Source organism: Mastomys coucha, unplaced genomic scaffold, assembly GCF_008632895.1.
Source record: "Mastomys coucha isolate ucsf_1 unplaced genomic scaffold, UCSF_Mcou_1 pScaffold22, whole genome shotgun sequence".
Taxonomy (NCBI): domain Eukaryota; kingdom Metazoa; phylum Chordata; class Mammalia; order Rodentia; family Muridae; genus Mastomys; species Mastomys coucha.
In genome coordinates this window covers 216,748,892-216,757,554 of record NW_022196905.1, presented here as the reverse complement: position 1 = coordinate 216,757,554, position 8,663 = coordinate 216,748,892, and the positions used below count along the sequence as shown (strand labels likewise).

The following is an 8,663-nucleotide window of genomic DNA, read 5'->3' as shown; positions in this document are numbered from 1 at the left end:
GTGTGTGTGTGTACGTGTGCGTGTGTGTGTGTGTGTGTGTGTGTGTGCGTGATTTATTTTTCAGTTAGAGTAAAACTAGCCAGTTGAAAACTCTGAGATGCTATAAAAAATAGCATAGAAGGATTTTAAGAGATAACCATGCAGACTGAAGAACCATTAGAGGTCCACTTGCAAATCTTGAAGTGGGAAAGTATGAGGCTGAGGCACCAGAAACATGAATTCCACGTGTAAATTGAATGTTTATCACATAGCAGAGAAAGACTGACTTTGAGACGATTTGAAGAGCAGATGAGAATTTGAAATTAAAACAACAATTAGAAGGGCTGGTAAGATGGTTTACCAAGTAAAGGTACTTGCTACTAAGTCTGATGACCAGAGATCAACCTCCAGAACCCACATGTAGGAAGGGAAGAACCAACTCTTCTAAGTTGCCCTCTAACCTCCACACATGTGCGGTGGCATGTGTATATTCACACAAACACACAAAATAGATGTTTTTAACTAATGAAAATCTGAAAATCCATACAAGGAGGTTTAAATAGGCGATAATTGATAGATATTGAGTGAATGACCTGGTTGTATTCTTACATGGCATCAAACTCAACAGTGAAGCAGTTGCTATAAGCCTTAAGTTGAGCAGCCCTTGAGATTCTCTCCTGACACTCCACTTACTTATTAACTTTGGAAAGCAGATAAGTTAGACATCATCCCTGCGTGCGCTGACATCCTTGTCTCTTGAGTAGAGGGTTGAAGCACAGTATCTGTTCAACTCATTTTCTTATTTCTATGGATACAGAAAGACCTGCTATTACAAAGTCCATGTGCCACCTCATTCACTCATTTGGATAAAAAAGAACATTTTTGTGAGAAGTGGAGATGGAGTTTTATATTAACTTCGTTATGCTTCTCTTATTTTTGAAATTTTAGGCTTTATTTTTAATTTTTTATTTATAATAATGTATTTCTGAGGACAGGCACCATGAGTGTGTGCAGACATCAGTAGGGTGCACACCCTTAACCACTTATTTCTTTCTACAGTCCCACAAATTACTTAAAAAAAAAAAATAACATGGCACTAAAGCTTTTGAGTTGTTTACTTTTTAAAATATTTAAAGTTGGGGCTGGCTGACTGGCTCAGTGGTTAAGAGTGTGGACGACTCTTACAAAGGACCCAGCTGTGGTTCCCAGCACCCATATCAACACAAATGCCATGACCCCAGCTTCAGAGTGTTCATCACAACCTGGGGATACATAGTCATGGTGCAAACAAACTCAAATATAGACCTACACAGACACACAGATTTAAAAAAAAAACAAAAAAAATATTACTAGCATCGGCCTTTCCATGTTTATTATTTGGTAAAATTCAATGATTTTCTTTTAATTGTTTTCTTAGTTCTGGTTCCTACTTAATGCCTTTTCTCACCAGTTTGTAAATGTTCTTTGCTTATGCTTACTAATTCATGATTATGCTTGTTTAAAATATGTTCTACTTTTGTTTAGTGTATTTGAATTGAGCTTTTAAAAGGTAATTTTAAAAACTGCACATCAGCCAGGCAATGGTGGCACACACCTTTAATCCCAGCACTTGGGAGGCAAAGGCAGGTGGATTTCTGAGTTCGAGGCCAGCCTGGTCTACAGAGTGAGTTCCAGGACAGCCAGGACTACACAGAGAAACCCTGTCTCGAAAAACAAAAAAACAAAAAAACAAACAAACAAAAAAAACAAAAAACAAAAAAACCAAAAAGACAAACAAACAAAAAACCAAAAAAACAAACAAAACCAAAAAAACCCCAAAAAAACAAAAAGAAAGAAAGAAAAAAATTGCACATCAAATTTCTCAGTGTTGTTTCTGCCAGAGAGATTTTTGACTTCCTCCTCCAGACTCATGGGGAAAGAAACTTTTTCCTTCTCTCTTTACTTCTAGAATGAGAGAGAATGACAGGCCTGATTGGTGGAGTTCTGAACCCTTGCTGTCTCTGCATTCAGTCTGTAGGAGGTGTGACCTTTGATTGTGTGCACAGGGAGTGGCTTTGAGCAGGACAGCTGGGGTGAGCTGTCTGCAGGGGCTGAAGGTTAAGATTAATTCCTCGGACACTGGAGAGATGACTCACCAGTTAAGGGCACTTGCTGGTCTTGTTTAGGATGGTTAGCCATCTGGTGGCTCACAACCATCTTTAACCCTGGTTTCATGGGATCTGATGTACTTTTTCTAAATGTCATCAGCACCGGGTATGCATGTGATGTATATACATACATCAAGATGAACATATGTACACATAAAATAAATTTTTAAAAAGTTTTTAAAAAACCCACAAAATTAGTCCTCAGGATGACAGAGAAGTTGACATGTGGAACCCATCTCTTCAAGCAGTCTTAGCAAGTGCACTCTCTCAGTTGTTTTCTTTGTATCCACCTTATACCTGGCACTAGGAGGGGAGCAGGACATAGTCACCATTCAGTAAAGGATTTCATCATCCTTTCGCAGTGTGTGTGTATGTGTGTGTTTCAGATGTTTTTCTCATGGAAGACAAATCAATATGTAGCCATATATCTTACCTGATCTTTATAATTCACTTAAAAAAGTTTTTCATACAATTTCATTTAAAAATAAGATAGATCTGACATAATCTAAGGATATATGTCAAGGATTGCATCTAATTACTTATGTTCCTTTTGCCTGTGATATTTGGTGTGTGTGTGTGTGTGGTATATACACGTGTTTGTCTGGGCACATGTGTGCATATAGAGGTCAGGGGTTAACACTGAGTGAACTGGCTGATCCTTCAACTAATCGACACCTTAGCATTTGAGAGCATCTCTCACTGAAGCTCATCAGTTCAGCTGTCCTGGCTGGCCCGGGCACTCCAGCTATCCCCCAGTCTCTGCCTCCCCCAGGGCCAGTGTTACAAAATTTGTGTACGCTAGCTTTTGCACTGGTGCAGGTGCTCTGACCTCAGGCCCTCATGCTTGTACTGTAGTCGCTTTACCCACTGAGCCACTCTTTCAGCCCCAGTTTAATCAATGGCCTTACCACTATTGCTGGCAATGGACCTTAGAAATATGCGTGTGATTGATTCTCTTTGAGGGAGGGATTTGTGATGCTCCACTTCTGTCTGAGGAACTCTTGGCAGTTGACTGCTTCTGGAGGAGGAAAGGCGTTTTTCTTTGAGGGTGTGGGTGCTGGTCAACCGTCCCACACTCATGCACACACAAGTGACGCTAAGTGGACTCAGTGGGTTCTTTAAAGAGGAAGAGAAAGCTATGAAGTTGGGAGGAAAACACACTGGTGGTAATCTGGATGAGTTAGGGGAGGGGGGTGATCTAAAGGGTGCGTGTATGAAACTCTCAAAGAACAAACACAACCATATCCAAATGATTCCCTTCATTTTAGTAACAGTCAAGGTCTTCTGTTTTATTTGCTAGACTTAATACAGGGTTAGAATAAGTTAGAGAAAGCAAGCTAATGTTTACACTTCCCGTTTGTACTTTATTTTATATTCTCTTTTTCATAAATACTTGTTCAAAAAAATTTAAAAATCATTTGGCACTTTGGTATGCCTTCTAAGTGTTAAAAATTAAATAAGCTAGTGAAGCAGCAATCAACACTGCTTCCAAACATTTGGTAAATATGGAAACTCATAAAGAGAAAATTAAAATTATTTTATTTTATTATACTTAATTTTTATGTGTCATCTACTAGAACCGTTTAACTTCTTTTTGGTAAATGTAGTTTTACAGTTGCTTGATTTGAGTGTTTGCAGCTAGTTTGTATGCGTGAGGCTTTCCCTGGTCTTGAATTTTTCATTTTGACCTGTTTGGTTCTAGACCACAGCGCACATGCACATGGAAGCTGCGTTCCTGGTGCCGTCACACTGGGGATCTCTAGCCGTGTTCTCCCTCAGGTGTGTGGAAAGCCAGGTCATAGTCTGGATGTTCTGCCCTTGAACACACTTCTCAGGCCTACAGCACCCAGATCTCCTTTCCTTTCCACTGTGCTGACCAGTCTGGTAACTTTGGTCTTCTGGTTTTGTTGCTGAAGTGAAAACACCGAGCCTGGTTTACTTTCTGTCTCAAGGCAGTCTGTGTTCTCTCTTTTCACATAGGTAGTTGACTTGAGCAGGAAGGCTATTGTAATTTCAGTTTTAAGATCCTTTTAGGGTCAATAAAGCTTTCTTGAGATAGTTCTGGTTAGTGCTTTAGGTCCAGCTATGGAGTGTTCTTCCCTAGAGACTCTATATTTATCATCATTCTCTATGCCTTCATCTCTGTCTTCTTGCTGTTTGAGGAATTTATGTGAGTTTGCTGTAGACATCACAGATGCACAGTTACACTAAGCCAATCACTCTCTTTAAGGAGAGCAGGCCTTATGCAGAATCCCCAGATCTAAGATACGAAGATTAACATACCAAGAACTGACCCCTGGAGGCTAGAACTGACCCCTGGAGGCTAGCCTCTCAGAAAGTCCTGGTCCTTTGGAAGCTCCATGAAGACCCACCCATGGGTGGGTGCTGGGAGCAATTGCTCCTTATCTGTACCCTGTCATCCTCTCATGGAAAGGAAAGGCTGGTGCTTTCGAACCTCTGAAAAGCCTCCACTGTTAAGTCTTGCTATCTAGATGCATTCCCCAGGATTGAAAGCACAGTCTCTGCCCTACCCCCTGTCCCCAATTCTCCTGTCCCCTCCAGTCATGCAGGAAGTAGGGGTGGGGTTGCACAAATCCCAAATTCTAGGCTGGCTGGCATCAAGGATCTTCTATGTCCAGTTGCTGTTGTGTTGGGTCCTGATCATATCTGGAGGTAATGACACTTCCTGAGTCATATAGCAGCCTGTGAAATAGAGGGGCCTGAGCATGTGCTGTTCTTCCTGACTCAGTGAGGCCCCTCTCGGAGGGATGCAGCAGTAGTGAGCTGCTGCCAGAATAATTTACCATGGTCTCCTCTAGCATGACAACTGTCCTAGCAAACTAATCACCTACGCAGGAACACACAACGCTCTTTTGTAAGCAAGTCCAAACTAGCATCAACTAAATTGTCCAAACTGGAGGGACAAGTGACCATGTATAATGTTGTGACTAGCCTTCAGGAGTCTATGAGTCTTAGCATGAATCAGCAGGAGGATAGGCTCACAATGGAATTCTTTGTGTGAGAGAGAAGGGGAGAGAAAGAGTGGAGGAAGGAGAGGAAAGAAGGAAGAGTGGAAGAGGGAGAGAGAGGAGAGGAGGGACTGGAGGGAGAAAGAGAATGGGGAGGGAGAGAAAAGAGGAGAGGAGAGAAGGAAGGGGAGAAAGAGGCAGGGAGAGAGGGAGGAGATAAAGGAAGGAAGGGAGGAAGGAAGAAAGGAAGAAAAGAAAGAAAGAAAGAAAGAAAGAAGGAAAGAAAGAAAGAAAGAAAAATGGAAGTTACCTAGGACTGATTGGCAGACGTTACCTACGGTGTGATAGATACTTTAATGACAGGAAGTTGAACCACACTTTCCCTAATCAAATTCATGATAAAAACATCACAGTTGGGGTATTTCTTATGCTCACTGAGGAATGGGAAGTGGAGAGATGGCTCAGTCAGTAGAGTGTTTGCCATACCAGGTAGCAAGGAACTCTGCTGCTGCTGCCACCGCTGCCACCACCACCACCAGGTTCAATTAGAGTAGCTTTAATTGGGATCAGCAACATTATTCCTAGTTTCCCTGGCACGTCTGTGTGTACATTCTCAGCACTGAACACTCACCACTCAGGAGAAAACTTCGTGTTGCCCTCTCGCCTCCTATGGTGGTCAGTAGCTAGACTCAGAGTCTGGGGTGAGCTGGAATGAACTACTGAATGTTAGCAAGGGATCCTGGGAAATCATCCACTGGAACTGGGAGAAGAGGCAGGGCATGGGAAGTAAGGTGGCTAAAGTGGAGGGTTAACCTGTCCAACGCTGACCCCCTTAATGTAGTCCACCAAACAAAAGATCGGTCTCCACATGGTTCCATGGAAACAAGCTAGTCTTCTTGCTCACATCTGGTGGGCAAAAAGCAAGGCTTGGATCAGTTACTAAGTCATTGGGGGAAAGTGATGGGTTTACACCTCCCCCACTCCCTCTCCCTACCAATAATGTTGCTGCAACTGTAAGCAGGGCCAGTCATGACAACAGAGACAAGGCTAGCGTTGCCAGGTTGCGGATGGAAGTTAAAGATGGCTGTGTCTTGGCCTCAGCTCATCTGGTACTTCCCTCTGGTCATGTGTTCTCCCAGCTCTGACTCATGGTTCACCCTCCAAAAACTGCTCCAGAATCAATGAGCACATCTCCTGTTGCTCTGGTGTCTGGGTGCTTTCTGCAATGCCCGCCAGATGCAATGTGAATGCGTCTTGCCCTACATTCAGGGTGAATGTTCCTTGACCCTGCATCCTGGCTGCATGATAAGATCCTTATAAATAAGATCGTGATTCTACAAGAAGATGTGGCCAGTGACTTGCTGTAAGAATTAGTCAGTACCTGATTCCTCCATGTCAACTAATACTGCCATAGCTCTACAGATGCTGAAGAATGAGCCTGCCTGCCTGCCATGGAGCCAATGGCACACTGTAGACTTCAGCCACCCTTAGCAGAGTAGGGACTTGAGACTCTCTGCTTTGACTTGGCCAAGAGGCTCTAGGTGAGAACTGGCCACATTAGCGCCTGTGGGCTGCATATTACCCCTCACCTCAACCATGTGCCCAGTCTCTGACAATGCTATCTACTTTTGTTCCTCATTTTGCTCTATGGATCCCTGAGGGAGCTGGAGCCCTGCCCTGAGCCACAGCCTGCTTGGTTGAGCCCTGACAAGCTGCCCATTGCCATCTGCCGGCTAACATCCTCTTTAAACCTGAATGGGGACACCCGTGGAACCAGGAGGCTGCCACCTGCCCCGGAGCCCAGCTGCTGCCTAGACGTGACTGTGAGGCCTCCATTTGCCTGTCGGGACCAATCAGATCAGATGAGTGGAAGGGACCCTACAGCCGGTGAGCCCCTCCAGTCTAGCTGTGTGTATCGACACTATGTGAGTTTACTTTTCTAGTGAAAATTCTACCCCAGGCAGCAGAACCTCAGATAGTTCTCTCTGTCACCAAGCTTACAGTCTCTGGAATTAGCACCAGGACTGGCTTGCTTGTTTATTCCTACAATTAAAATGTGGTTCTGCTGCTCAGGCAGTGTTCAAGGGAACAGATCCCATAATTTTAGATCTGAGAAAAGGTAGTTCTGAGAAAAACCAACAGACTCCAATGTCAACATGGCTTTAAAGGCAAAGACCTTAAAATATTTCAAAGACAAACATTAACTTTACTGCAGACACAGTACATTTGACGGTGGCACAGGCCAAGACATCTAAGTGTGAGCAGTCCAGAGACCTGAAAATGTTAGCTTGCAGCAGTTTCTCGGGGATCACATGCTCCACGCTTATCTTGGCCCAGCCCTTATGTCTGTCATCAATAAGATGATCAACCACAGTGCTGTGGCTACTTCATATAGGGTTTGGAACACTCCCGAGAGTTGTGATATGAGTGAATGAGTAAACAAAACAGTAAAGTCCGCAACGCATACACATGGTGGTCAGAGATTCTGAAACCCAGGAGGAGGGAGTATGGGTGCAGAGCCTCTATTCCGCAAGACAAAGGGCTGGAGATTGGTCACTCGATGGTGTGAATTTACTCTCCATACTGGACTGTACATGTAGAAATAGCTGGGCTTCATGATTACCAGGACTGCTCTTGTTCACTGTGTTGCCCTGGACACAAGGCTCTAGACCAGTATTTGATAAATGTACTGATAAATTGAGTACTGAATGGATTTTGCTCAGTTGCAAGTTCATGACCGTATGGAAGTCTGTGGCAGAGAGTTGCTTATTTAACTAACCCTCTAGTTTTGAGATATTATAAACTGTAACTGTAATGGAATAGTATAATTTATTCTCTTAAATACCTTTATCTGCTTCTTCTAAGCTATATTACCATGGCAGCTTCTTAGCCACACCTCCTCCTCCTCCTCCTCCTCCTCCTCCTCCTCCTCCTCCAGTTGGCATCTGAGGTGGACTTGAATGCCTATCCTTGTCTCAATGTACAGAGGCTCACCTTCAGACCATGAAGGCTGCCATTTCTGCCTCTCCTTTCCACTGTAATTTCCGCTCAGAGCAAGTTGTCCTCCTGCTCCTCCTGCAGCTGTGGCTCCTCTTTCAGAGCATGGCACTGTTATTTTTACCTGTCTAAATGCCAGCAATATCCAAGTCCTATCAATACCTCTCAACTTCATCATATGTCCTTTGAATACATCTCTCACCACAAGCTGACATTGTCTAGCATCCCTGTGCTGTTCTCAGTTCATGGCCCCTGATCACGCTGTAGTGTCTGCCATGTCTTAGCATATAACCCATCTTAGCTGTAGCTTTCCAGAATACAGAAACTAAATTTTAATTTAATTTTGTTTCAAAGTCCCACATCATCCTAGTCACAAAGTTTATATGTATCAATTATATATATAGATGTATATATCAGTATATAATGATGTATATCAAATATATAAATATATATGTATCAACAATCACAACACTGGCCATTACAAAGTTCATTACACAATGACCATCACACAGTAGTCATCAGACAGTGGCCATTAGACAGTGGGTATATGTGTGTGTGTGTGTATATATAT

At 43.2% G+C, this 8,663-nt stretch overlaps 1 protein-coding gene across 1 annotated transcript in view; it reads right to left on the bottom strand.

Moving 5' to 3' along the window:
• The window catches only part of Ttc29 (tetratricopeptide repeat domain 29), a 189,873-nt gene that overhangs the window by 139,131 nt on the left and 42,079 nt on the right, over positions 1-8,663 (bottom strand). The window lies entirely within an intron of this gene.